Here is a 14,196-nt window from a genome sequence, read left to right as displayed (position 1 = left end):
GTGTGGTTTTCTTGACTGCAGAGCAGATAGTAGGGAACACTGTTAAACCATGCACGATGAATTATTCATTTCAAAGGCAGCCCTAGCAATGCTATGGAAGACCACAACACATTGAATATCTGTGGTGCAGAGCACAATATTTTACAGAATCAATTGGCATAAAGATCACATTTTGCAGTACTCACAATTACAATACATGTTGTTTTTGTTGGTAGCATTTGTGGATTTGGTATTTAAGGGTGTTATTCCATTGTCTTTCATGAAAGTCATAGGGGTTTTAGTGACATTGTATGGGTTTCATAGCCCTTTTCTTGCAGAAACTCAAGATTCTGATTTATCCTGTAAAGATGAATCTGTTGTCTTCTTGTCGGAAGTTATTTTATCATGACAATGAGAGACCGGATAATGAGCTCTCCTAGTGACGTGCTGCAATAATCAGCTTGTGTTGCACTTGCCCTGCAGTCTTCCCTCACCTCTCCTCTCACCACCTGTCTCCTTCATTCCCACACCTACTGTCATCTCCTCTGCCTCCCCCTTACTTTGTCCTCATTCTTCTCTTCCATCTGTAATATTTTGACAGCACAGTTGCAGACTGATGCAAATCTCATTTTCAAGCCTGTCCAGCGCAGTATTATGAGCAGAGGAGATAATAAACAGTCATACTTCTCCCGTTTGTATAGTTCACCTTGTCTCTTAAACCCTGTGGTCTGTCACCACCCTATGGATTTTACTCACTTAAATTCCAACACAATGTCTTCGCCACTTCTTTTCTCTTATTTAAACATCTCCTTTTTAACTCCCCTTCTTACCCCTGCCTTTCATTCCACAGATCTCATATATACCCCCCACATGTTTGATCTGCACCTCCTTGCTCTCCACCTTGACAGATGCAGAATTTTGTATCTCTGCAACAAGGAAATGTGTTACATCATCTCCCCTTCTCCAAATCATATGGTCCAGCAAAACATTTTTCCTGCACCTGTTATCTATTGCTTTACATTGGGTTGACCGAAACCCGTAACAAGACTAGAAACTCTGAGTGTATATATATATCTAAAAATAAGAAGTCTTTTTCCCTCTCCCTATCAGGGGCCATAGTACACGTCTCTCAACAATGTTGATTACATCCATACCAAATATCATCAATCTTTTTCCTGCCATTTGAGTCTCATGGTTACAGAGGATATAATTGGGGTTTTGAAGAGATGGATCAAAGAGATAACAAAGTGTGCATATTAAACAGATATACTGTATATATATGTACACATCATGTTACTGTGTTGAATTCCCACATTGTGTGAATTTGTGTGAACATTAGTTAAGTCATTATTAGAGACCAGTGTTACAATGCGTAAAAATGCTTCGTATTTAGTCTTGAATACCAAAAAGGATCAAATCAATTTTTCTCTACTACATTTTGAGTTGGTAGCTGAATGATTTATTGTTTTAATTATCTCATTTTTATTTCCTTATAATTGTTGCTGTAATACAACCACAAAAATAACACTGAAGCTAGCATTTTCTGTCCCAGGGCTTTAGTTACTAAAGCTTAAAAATGATTGTAACCAAAATTCTAAATGCTAGAATTTCAGGTCCTGGGGGTAATGATTGCTCGGCCAACGCAGTTAGAGGGTAGAAGAAAGTACCAGCTTTGCCAAACAACTTCATAGGTTTTTCCAGGCAACCAATAATCCCCTTCCTTTGTTGGTGGGATCACCATTGGAATTCCTTGTCTCTATGTACAAACTAGAGTGTACGTGATAGAATGTGTTCAAACATTGTGCATGTCTTTAAAGCCAACCAAAAAATAAGAGCCAATAGGCTACGGTCTAATTGAATGACTTGGTTTAACCCTGCTTGTTCACGTGCAGTTTGCAGACATAATGGAATGGTAATACAGATAGCATTGGTGCATGCATGTGCACCGGGGCATAGCTCATTTCAAACGCTAGTTGCATAAAATTTTACTTTACTTACATTGGGAAAAAATATACAAAACCTTTCTCATTTAATTTCTAAGTTATAGGATTGTGGGGATTTTGCGTGATCATAAAAGTGAAGTAACTGTCCCTTTAACAGAAAAGTTCGCTTTAGAATTTACTATGGTGGTTTACTACTGGGATCCAGCAGAGAAGGGCAATAATGAGGGCTGATACACATACAATAAATAACTAATTCTGACAGTACTTTTACTTTACAGAAGGGGTTGTAGATGCCTGGAATAGACTGCCGGTGGGAGCAGTACAGGCAAACAGAGGAAAGGACTTTGCGTAAGCGTGGGATGTGCATAAAGCTATCCTATAGAATTAACACATGCATGCAGCCAACCTGGTAGCTAAGCGGGTGTTTAAGAATATGAATATCTTTTATCCTATACATTTCCTAGCCAATTGGCTAGCACAATGCATACATGAAAATTTACCCCCTTGTCATTTTCAACAACAGGTGCAATTTGAAAAGCAGAAACAGCAAGAATGGCGATCAGTAAATTTTACTGATTTGAACGATTTGACATAGTTACACTCCTGTTAGACACTAGGTAATTATCTAAATAAATATTAACTGCATTCCTTGCCCATCTGACATAGTTAATTAGCATTTTAAAATTGTTCTGTGAGTCATGAGAATTTGAGATCCGGCAAATCAAAAGAATTACTATATAAGAATTTGTGAAGAAAACTGTACAAAGCCATATCTACTAAATACTGCAAAAGGAGGACTTGCCTTAATTGTGGTGTCTTAAAGAGGTGGGCATACACAAATGGATAGTAAAGTCGGCCCTCTATTTTCAAGCAATGTCCTAAGTAGTTAACACAGACTAATTACTATAGAAACTTCACTCGTTGCGCTTACAATTTAAAGATTATTATACTACAAATTCTATGCAAGAATTCTTCAGCATCCTGAAAATCAGCAACCCCGTACATTTTGAGGATTTCTTTTTACCCCCATGAAAATAGAAGGCTGCCAGTACTATTCCTTTCATTATACTTTGGCCAAACTATGCACATCATTCTTTTAAGTTTGAGCAGGATAATTAGCCTGATATTTAAAATGCTTGGAATATATTGAGAGTCTGTACTTTGTTGTGTTTCACTGTGTGTTACTGCAAAGAGATTTAAAATGCATATTATCTTTACACTGATGGCGTCTTAGGACTATTTTTTTCTACATGCAGTCTTTCTCTTCTAATGTCTACATCCAGACATTTTCCCTGATGCAGTACTTTTCCAACACTATGGGAGTGGGGCAAATTGAATAACCCCCATTAGCAGCGGCTATGGGTCACCTATAAATTGTCTAGGAAATGGGCAAAAATACCAAGGATGCTGAAAATTTGTATTAAAATCAAAGGAGGATTACAACCATTAGCCAGTTTGATGGCACACCTGGAGCACATATTGTCTACCCGTTAAAAGGTGCGTAAGATCTAGCCAAGTGTTTTTCAGATGCTTGGTTATGAAGCCTTTGTGGGCAAAATCCTGGTCTTCTGACTGCCAAGCCAGGCACACACACTTTCCCTTTGGCATACATATTATGCCTGCCAAGGTACAAACACATCCACCCACAGCCTGTCACAGTGCGCCCCAACTTGGGATAGAACAATCGTTTTTAATTCCGGGATTCTGGTCACCTGTAGGAGCAGATCCTGGTCAAAAAAAGGTCCTGTCCCCCCCCCCTCGACAATAACATTTCTCATTCTTTGACCAGTTAACCATATTTCTTCTTTCTCCCCAAAAACACCTCTCCAAGCTGGGGGTGATTTCTCAGAATGACTGTTCAGACGTCGTTTGAGACGTTCGATTGGAATCTAAATCATGCTAAGCATGTATAAAATACAATTTAATAACAATAGATACATCGTTTTTATTTCCATTTAAATAAGATTTCTGAATAGCATTTTACACTAAATGGAAGATGAACACACCACTAATAGTTTGCAATATATCACTGCATTTGTACTGCTTACATTACACGGGCTGTTAGATACCAAGCAACAAAATTGCTAAGATAGCTGAATAATTCTCCTGAACTTCCATACTGAGCTTGATTTAATATAACCAGCAAAGCACAAACCAACAATACATGCAAAATTCAGAACACTGCCCATCTGAAAAGTTTATTAGTACTGTTCATATTAACATTTCATAAATTGTACAACAATCACTATAAAAAATTGCTAGAATTCTAAACAGTTAAACGGCCCCCCTGGTGAGAGATAAGGTCATGATTAGCAATTGGTTTATACTTAGTTCTCTCATTTACTAAGATCTCTTTCATTCCTCTTGAAGTATCTTGCCATTGGATACACTTTGTGGGTGCTGATGCCTTCAGAGTTGTATGATAACTTTATCATGTATCCTGATTTTGTTTTACCTTGGCTTTTTGATTATGTACTTGCACCACCCTACTTTAACTAATCTATGTTTGATTCTACTATGACTTCCATAACTAGAAAGCAACTAGTCCACTTCAGACTCTCCATCTTCATATCTGTAGTGTGTCTCCATGTTCCTGCTCCTAACTCAACCAACCTTGCCTGTGTTCTCCAGCATCCTACAGGTACAAATTCATTTCCCCCCCCCATACTTTTACCAAGATGGATAGCCGTGTTTGTTGCCACCATAAGCCATTAGTATATTTGACTAATTGGTTCCCTTCCATGAGTCTATACCAGGCATGTCCAAAGTCCGGCCCGTGGGCCAATTGCGGCCCGCGTTCCGGACTGATACGGCCCCCAAGTGAGCCACAGGACTTGGCGTCATCAGCCGGCGCAGGGAGAAGGAAAGCGCAAGATTTGGGCTTTCCTTCTCCCAGCGCCGGCACACACAGCCACAAGGGCATCTGATGAAGAAATTGTGTAGGGGAGGGTTAGATTTCAACCCTCGTCTACAGTAACTTTAAACAGGGTTCATGTTTGACTGTAGACGAGGGTTGAAATCTAACCCTCCCCCAGTAGCGTACCTAGCGGGGAGCGGGGGGCGGTCCGCACCGGGTGCCGCTCATCAGAGGGGTGCCAACTTGCCGGCACCCGGCTCCCCTCCAGAGACGGACAGTAATGTCCGCCGCTGGAGGAGCAGGCTCGCAAGGGAGCGGTATCGGAGGTCTTTAACAGACCACCGGCTCCCTTGAGTGATTTTAAGCCGGTTCAAGGATCTCCCGATCACCCGGTGCGGACCGCCCCCCTGCGCCGGGGTTTGTTGTCAGATCCCGGCGCACAACACTGAAGCCGCGCCCACCGCCGTCCGTGCCCTCTGAACCCCGTGCCCTCGGAAGAAGACAGAAGAACTAAAGAAGAAGAGGAGTGAAGAGCAGGAAAAGGAGCTGTAAGGAGAAAAGAGGAAAGGTAGGAAAGCATACAGTGAGAGTGGATTGGTGTATGTGTGTGGATTGGTGTATGTGTGTGGATTGGTATATGTGTGGATTGGTATATGTGTGGATTGGTATGTGTGTGGATTGGTATGTGTGTGGATTGGTATGTGTGTGTGGATTGGTGTATGTGTGTGGATTGGTGTATGTGTGTGGATTAGTATATGTGTGCGGATTGGTATGTGTGTGGATTAGTATATGTGTGGATTGGTGTGTGTGTGGATTGGTATGTGTGTGTGGATTGGTATGTGTGTGGATTGGTATGCGTGTGGATTGGTATGTGTGTGTGGATTGGTGTATGTGTGTGGATTGGTGTATGTGTGTGGATTAGTATATGTGTGTGGATTGGTATGTGTGTGGATTAGTATATGTGTGGATTGGTGTGTGTGTGGATTGGTATGTATGTGTGGATTGGTATGTGTGTGGATTGGTATGCGTGTGGATTGGTATGCGTGTGGATTGGTAAATGTGTGAGAGTGATGGGTGTTATGCTGTACCATTTCCAATGTATTTTTCATTATATAATTATGCTCTAAAGTACATCATAACTCCCATCACTCTATACTGTTCCATACAGTGGCAGAGCTGGGAGACAGAGGCCTTGCACCCCCACCGCAGGACTCCTGAAAGGTAAGTGAACTTCAAAGAGGGAGAGGGTAGATAGTTACGAGGGGTAGATAGGGAGAAGGGAGTGAGAAGGGGTAGATAGGGCAGAAGGGAGCGAGAAGGGGTACATAAGGCAATCATACTCCTATCATGCCAAGTCTGCGAGTGCCTCCTGGAATCTGGGTATGCCTGGGCATGATAGGAATGTGATTGCTGTTAACAATTATATATATATTGTTATTTAATTGTTTTGTCCTATTTTGGTGTGTTACTTACTTTAAATAAAAGTGTTAGATTTTTTTATGGTGTGTGTGGGGGGGTCATATTCAGTTTCGGCCAGGTAGTTTTAAAGTGTGTGTTGGGGGGGTGCCACATACAGGATCCGCCCCGGGTGCCAAATACTCTAGGTACGCCCCTGCCCTCCCCTACACAATTTCTTCATCAGATGCCCTTGTGGCTGTGTGTGCCGGCGCAGGGAGAAGGAAAGCCCAAATCTTGCGATCTCGGACGTCGCTAGATTTGGGCTTTCCTTCACCCTGCGCCGGCACACACAGCCACAAGGGCATCTGATGAAGAAATTGTAGGCAGTGGCGGAACTACCGGGGTCGCGACTGCGACCGGGCCCTGGAGTGCAGTGTTGGAAGCGTGAGGTGTAGGGAGGAAGAGGGGAGATTATGAGAAGGAGGGGTAGGGAGGAAGAGGGGAGATTGTGAGAAGGAGGGGTAGGGAGGAAGAGGGGAGATTGTGAGAAGGAGGGGTAGGGAGGAAGAGGGGAGATTGTGAGAAGGAGGGGTAGGGAGGAAGAGGGGAGATTGTGAGAAGGGGGGTAGGGAGGGGAGATAGTGAGAAAGGGATAGATGTGGTATGCCGTTTTCAATAAACTTTGCATAAAATAGTTAATTTGCATTTTAATGGTTCAGAAAATGTCAGGCAAAATGGTCGGCCCTCGCACATGTTCACTTCATCAAATCTGGCACTCTTCGAAAAAAGTTTGGACATGCCTGGTCTATACTATGGTCAGCAATATGTAAAAATGATATGTATCCTGGAAGACATTGCCGATGTATAAACTCACAAAAGAAAACCAGTCACTCAACATACAGATCATGGAAAATATGGCAAGCCTACATGATAAAAGTGCACAAGGAAAGAAGTGGAAATGAGAAAAAAAACACTATACTCTATGTTAGAAATATATTTTAGCCCACACAGAGCAGGACAAAAATCCTATCATGCAAAATGTAACTGTAGTCATCTGCTGTCTCTAGAGCATCATGCAGCCCATTTCTACTATATCAGATACATCATTCATCTTTATTATATCTCTTCAATGTCACTGACTTGTTCAAAGTTAACCGTGCATAAAATATACATGTATTTATATTGTCACTCAACTCTGGCACACAGATGTCTCCTGTACAAAATGAGATATCAGCATCAGGGACTTCTAAGGAAAAAAAAACAAAAGGAGCGGAAATCTGGAGCAAACATTCCTTTTCTCTGGTTCTTTTCAGCCATTTTAAGCACACTGTTTTTTTTAAATGAACAGCTGGATGGGCTGCAAGCATGTATAACCCATAACTCTCTAGGTATCAGCTCCCATCTGCTGTATGTATTATGTGCCACCGATAATATTGTAGACTCAAAACAAATGCCATGTCGTTTTTATCTCAAATATGCTTTTTTACACTGCAGGTCTATATAAACTAACAAAATGAGGATAACTGATAGAATCCACTGCTAATCTGGAAAATGCCAATCCAAGACACCTGAATGTGTGCTTTTTGAATTTATCTTTTTTTCCAGCTTACCGTCTTCTGCAATAAGATATTCAGCCAGGGGGCTACCCATAGGAATTTAGCTTCCTTGGCTACGGCTCACCTGGCAACTGCCTAGTTCACTGCTTTTATGACTGGGTATTACGTGACCTGGAAACAGGGCAGCTGTGAGGAGCCTGAGCTTGTGTTCACTATATGACCAAAAGTATGTGGACACCACCAATCATTGAGTTTAGGTGTCTCAGCCCCAACCATTGCTCACAGGTGTATAAAATGAACCACATAGGCAGCCATCGCCATCCATTGACAGTAGAATGGGTCGTACACAGACATACTCCAAAATATTGTGGAGAGCCTTCACAGAAGAGTTGAAGATGTTATAGCTGCAACTCCACAATAATATTTTTTGGAGTGGGATGTCCAAAGAGCTCATATTAAGTGAGATGGTCAGGTGTCCAAATACTTTTGGTCATATAGTGTAAAAGCAGTGACCATAAGCTGCTCTTATCACCACTGAAATGTTGCTTGCCTGTTCCATTTGTAAAGCTTTGCATTCAAATTACTGTTTATAAATAATGCCATTTGGGTTTCAATTAGACATTCTCAATACAAATACATACACACATTATTGCTACTAAATTAATTAAAAAAGAAGAATCTGGGAAAAAACAAAGCAGATGAAATAAAATGCTGGATGATTACTTTGACCAAAAACATCTTGGATTCAAACCCGGCCATCTAAGATTGATGCTCAATCACAAGAAGAATCTGCCTTTGGTCACAAAGTTAATCTTCTTGGAGTACTAACCCTCGCTTTCTGCAGAACTGACTGCCAGCAGATATGAAAGAAAACAATATTTTGTTTGACAGGAACATATTTTTCCCTTTAAATCCTAAGCGCTATCAGCTCATGGGCAATGTTTTACACGTAATATCCCTAAGCATTATTTTTTAAATAAGCGGTTATTTCTTGTTTTCAGATGCATTTGCACACATTTACATGACTTGGATGTTGCATGTCACTGAACACAAACAACTCCCGATGCATGTGTACAGATAAACAAGGTCATTAGACAGGCAAAGAGTGCACGACTATGTTACATTTCTTAGCCTTTTTTTTTTATCTTGATATCTGGTGGCTCGCAGCTCTACTCCGTGCCTGGTTTATTTCTACAAACCTCATTCATATCTTTCTTCATCTGATGCTAATAGTAGTTTCTCTACAGGGATCAACCAGGCAGTTTTGTTCCCTTCTTTCTACATTAATCTCTCTTTGTGGTCTATTCTGAAATACCAATCACAAACGTTATGGTGGGTAAAGGTGATGGAAAACCCTTCCACTTAAAATTAAGGGGGTAGTAGAAGCATTATTAAACAGCTGATCATTGTTGACCTTATTTGCATGCACCTACCCAGAATCCCATGCGGTTGTGAGATTTCTGAGGGAAAAAAATAAGCCTTCTAGCTTGTCTGGTGGTATATTCTGTTATGAGATTTGTCAAGAAATTAGACATTTCTACTCTATAATATTGCCATACATTTTTTTTCTTTCTCCTTTTGCCATCAATTATGAAAGAAACATATTCTGTTAACATTTAGTCATGGTGCAAAATCTGTAACTTTACATATTAAGGTAATTCAATATGAAAAAGTTGTACATGCCATCATACCCAACATGCATTTTGCGAGCTTCCACCCAAACTTTGGAAAGTATGGCAGGTCACCATAGCTTAATCACTATACCTGGGAACTCTCCGGGTTTGACCCGGAGATTGCCGGGGGAGCACCAGTGTTCCTTCTAAGCTGTGCGCTTGTGCGCGCGCACATAGCATTTTTAGAGAGCGCACACGTCCAAAGGTTGTGCGCACAGCAGTTTTTCCTCAACAAAACAAAAATATATATATTTTTTTGATACTTTATGCGGTGCGGATATCGTGCGCACATAATTTTGGCTCTGAGAAAATTTTTGCACAAGATAAATTTTCTGCGCACGCCACTTAGATGGAACATTGGTGAGCACTGCTTCTCCGGTTCAAGACATGCCCCGCTCCCCGCCCATTTTCCCTTTAAAAGGGGGTGTTTCCTGCTGCCGTCAGCGGGAACTCCCATTAACGTCAGTGGGAGCGCCCACCGATGTCAGCAGGACCACCCACTGATGTCAGGGTGACCTCCCACTGATGTCAGCGGGACCTCCCACCGACGTCCCAGGGGGTTTGTAAGCTCAAATTTGCTGAAAACTCCCTCTTTTGTGAATTGACCCCTCTGCCCATCAAGAGTGTTTTTTAACTGTTTGCTGTACTGCCCATTTGTGTACAACACTACATAGGCACAAACAGGCACTTTTCCGATGCCTTCTACTTTAGTGGCAGGTTCCTTGGTGAACCTGTCAGCCAAGTACTTTTACCAAGTCTACATTCTTGCACGGCGCTGAGTTGCCATGGGGACAATTGAAGCAGGTATATTTTTTATATGTTTCAGTGAATAATTTAATTCTCCCAGAGAGCCAGCTAGATGCTTCCAGCAGAGATGTGGCTACATCAAATTGAGTAAGCAATTTTCCTTGATGCATTTTCAGTAGTTTAGGCTTTGCTCGAGAGATAGAGAAGAGAAACACTGCTTTCTTCACACACACAAAGAAATTGCAGCTAGTTTCAGTAACTGTTACTATATGGAAATATGCCCATGCATATCATATGTTTGAGAAAAAAATAAAATCAAATTTAAGTCGATATGAGCATGAATTTAGCAATGCCACTTTTTGACTCCTTACCCACATAAACTTCTTCATTTGCTTATGCCTACTACCTTATTACATAGGATTGTCACTGCATTTGCCAGAGTACCTAGTATACATAGATACAAGAATATCACCTTCAAGGTGAGGCAATGGAGGGAGACATCTAGGAAAGGTTTAAATTGAGCCAATGTCATCTGGGACAAAACGAAATACAGATCCCAGGCAGAAAAACGAAATACAGATCCCAGGCAGAAAATATCAGCAAACTGCAAGTGACTTGAAGAAAATGCTGGACCAAATGATGACCAGCTAGACAATGCAACTTAAACAAGCTCAAGGAAGAGACCTGAACCGGCAATCTTGGTAGTGGAACCTTTCCTTTAAGATCACGAAAATCTACAGCGTATAATGGAGTGAGCGCTGATGTGGAGAACAGGACAGTATATACAAATATTTTTTTTCTATACAATACACAATCAGATATAATAATGTTTAACTTGCATCAGATTAACATTTTATAATGTTATAACATCAGCATGGTAGATGTAAAGACCAGATGCGTTTCACTGAATGTTGCTTTTTCAGAGGTAAATAGATGAAATTATTTTGCACACTGCTGGCCCAAATAATGTAGACTATGGGATTCAGTACAAGGTACTGTATTATTTTGTCTTCAGATGTCATCTAATAAGTGAATATATCCATGATCCTCAGTGTGGTTAACCAATATTGGCAAGGGTGTCTGGGAGCTGTTTAGACGATGATTTTAAAAAGCAGCAGTAGTAAAAATCTGCAAAGATATTGGAAGAGAGTGCTTTTGGCTTTATAAGTTACAGAGAGATTGCTTTTGGATTTTTAAGTTACCGACCCTCTCCCCCAAGGGAGGGTTTTTCTTTTACTTCATTAATTATTGAAAAGGATAAGACAATATGACAGTTTATCATATTTGATTACTATTATATATAGTTTTTTTTTCTTCCCACCTCCCCTCAAGTTTATTATTATTAAAATGAATGAAAGTTAATAAGCACCTAATAGCTTTGTGGTGATGATCTAGATACTATTGGGGTGCGTTCCTTCTGCCTGTATTAAATGCATCTGATGGACTAGATTTTATGTATTGTATTTACGTATATAAATCAATGAACAATGAAAATTGATGTGGTTAATGCTTAGGTTCAATATCAATAACGTGAATGTGATCTCACGTGGGGTTAATCCCTGCATTAAACTACCTGTTGTAAAGCAGGATGATGTTTAGCCCCCTGCTAGTGGCTTTGCACGGGTTATTTAAAGCTGTTTGGAGACCCGCTTCTACAATCCCCTGGCGAAAATGTAGTAAACGCTACAAAGAAACGCGCGTCGGGTTTGATTTATTTATTTTCTTTTTTTGCTATTAGGCAGTCTTAGAATCTTTTACAGGTGAGGCAGATCAATAGATTAGAGTCCTTCACTTTCTGTTAGCTGCTGGCTAGTCCCCGTTTTTGGGGAGAATTTTTCATTTGGACTAGATGTGATACAGACTTGCAGTCTATCGAGTAGGAGGTTTACATTTATACGCCCATTGATAGCCTGTTTGCAGCTTACAGACTACTACAATTTAGATACAGTATATTACATTGTGCTTTTTTTATAACAATATTAAAAGTTACGTTTCAATGCCAGGATTCCAATTCTGGTGTGTGGGTGAAGATATTGGAATAGGCTTGAATATACAGTCGTGTGGAAATTTTACATATCAGGACGTAACAACAATCATCTGTTTCTTAGCAGGTCTAAAAATTAGGTAAACAAAACCTCAGATGAACGCACCACATGACATATTAAACCATGTGATGATTTATTCAACAAAAATAAAGCCAAAATGGTGGAGCCATGTGTGAAAAATTAAGTATGCCTGATCATTCAATAGCTTGAAGTAATCATTTTCTGTATGACTATCAGTCCCTCACATTGTTGTGGAGGAATTTCAGCCCACTTTTCTTTACAACATTGCTTCAGTTCATCGAGGTTTACAGGCATTTGTTTAGGTACAGCTCTCTTAAGGTCCCGCCCCAGCATTTCAAACAAGTTGAGATCTAGACTTTGACTGGGCCTCTGCAACACCTTGATTCATTTCTTTTTTTTAGCCATTCTGTTGTAGATTTGCTTGGGATCATCATCTGGCTGCATGACAATTTCAGCCAGGCTTTAGCTGTCACATAGCCTCACATTTGACTCTAGAATACTTTGGTATACAGAGGAGTCCATGGTCGAATCAATGACTGTAAGGTTCCCAGGTCCTGTGGCTGCAAAACTAGTCCAAACCCTCACCCCTCCACCACAGCGCTTGAGGTGGTATGAGGTGTTTGTACTGATACGATGGTTTTGCAAAATGTGGTGCTGTGCATTATGGCCAAACATCTGGACTTTGGTCTTATCTGTCCAAAGGACATCATTCCAGAAGTCTTGGGGTTTGCTCACATGCAACATTGCTAACGTAACCTGTGCTGCCATGTTCTCGAGAGAAGAGGAATTTGCCTGGCAACCCTTCCAAACAAACTAAACTTGTAGTGTCATGAACTTTAACTTTTAACATGTTGAGGCCTGTAAAGTCTGAGGTGCAACTCTTGGGTTTTTTGCAATGTCTCGGAGCTTTGTACCGTCTGATCTTGGGGTGAATTTACTGGAACGCCCACACGTGGGATGATTGGCAACTGTCTTGAATGTTTTCCACTTTTAATAATCTTTCTCAGTGTAGAATGGCATTGTGTTAGCACACACCTGAATGCTCCAGACCAGCAAGCTGCTAAAACGTTGGCTGTTAATAGAGGTGGTCACAATTGCTGATGATTACTTAATCAAGGGCATAATCCTGAAAACAAGACAATTCTATTTGAACACCTATTCCAAGAATCAGGCTGCAGTATGAAGAAAACTAATGTTACCGGATACAGACGAACTGAAGTAATTGCTGGATCCTGCTTCTAACAAGGAATGTCAACCAAAATGCCAGGTTGCAAACTGGTGACATCAGCAAGCATATACAGCACAGGCCGCCCCCTGTCCAGCGAGCCCACCCAAGGACCTAGTGGGGGCCACCCAGAGCCAACCAAGGACTTAAGGAAGGCTCCCCTGTAACTCCTCAGCTGTCAGACCGGGTATGGAACAGCTGGAAGATGAGTGAAAACCCCTTCGGGGGTTAGGTGAAACCGAGGTACGCTCCTGGCTAAAGAAGGGCAGAAAAAAACCACAATCAAAAGGTGATGGGAGATGTGGAGTATTTAAGTATTCCTGTCCTGCCTAGGAAGAGGAGGAGCTAGATCTCCCTACGTGCTACTGGGGATAGCAAGGGAAATATATTATATAAGTGTTTACTAAGGTTTCAGTTATTCATTTGGGATGCGCTTCAGCTGAAGTTCACCTTCACTTACGGATCTAAGGGAAGATTTACAGCGTGTGAGTCATTGTGTTAATAATGAAAGTGCCACAGACAGATTTAGAATTGCGGAAAGTCCTTCTCATTACCTTGGTAATGCATTTAAAATCAGAATAAACTAATTATATTTTAATCTTTCTCTTCAGTGCACTCAACACATCTACAATGTTCCCATTTTACATTTAAGGTACAGAAATCCCAAAAATTACCTGCAGCATCAGAACCTCACCATTCCTCCTGATATAATCAAACACACTCCATACAAATAAAAAGTATTAGCAAAAAGG

Source organism: Spea bombifrons, chromosome 1 (genome assembly GCF_027358695.1).
Source record: "Spea bombifrons isolate aSpeBom1 chromosome 1, aSpeBom1.2.pri, whole genome shotgun sequence".
In the NCBI taxonomy this organism is placed as follows: Eukaryota; Metazoa; Chordata; class Amphibia; order Anura; family Pelobatidae; genus Spea; species Spea bombifrons.
Note: the sequence above shows the minus strand (reverse complement) of the source record.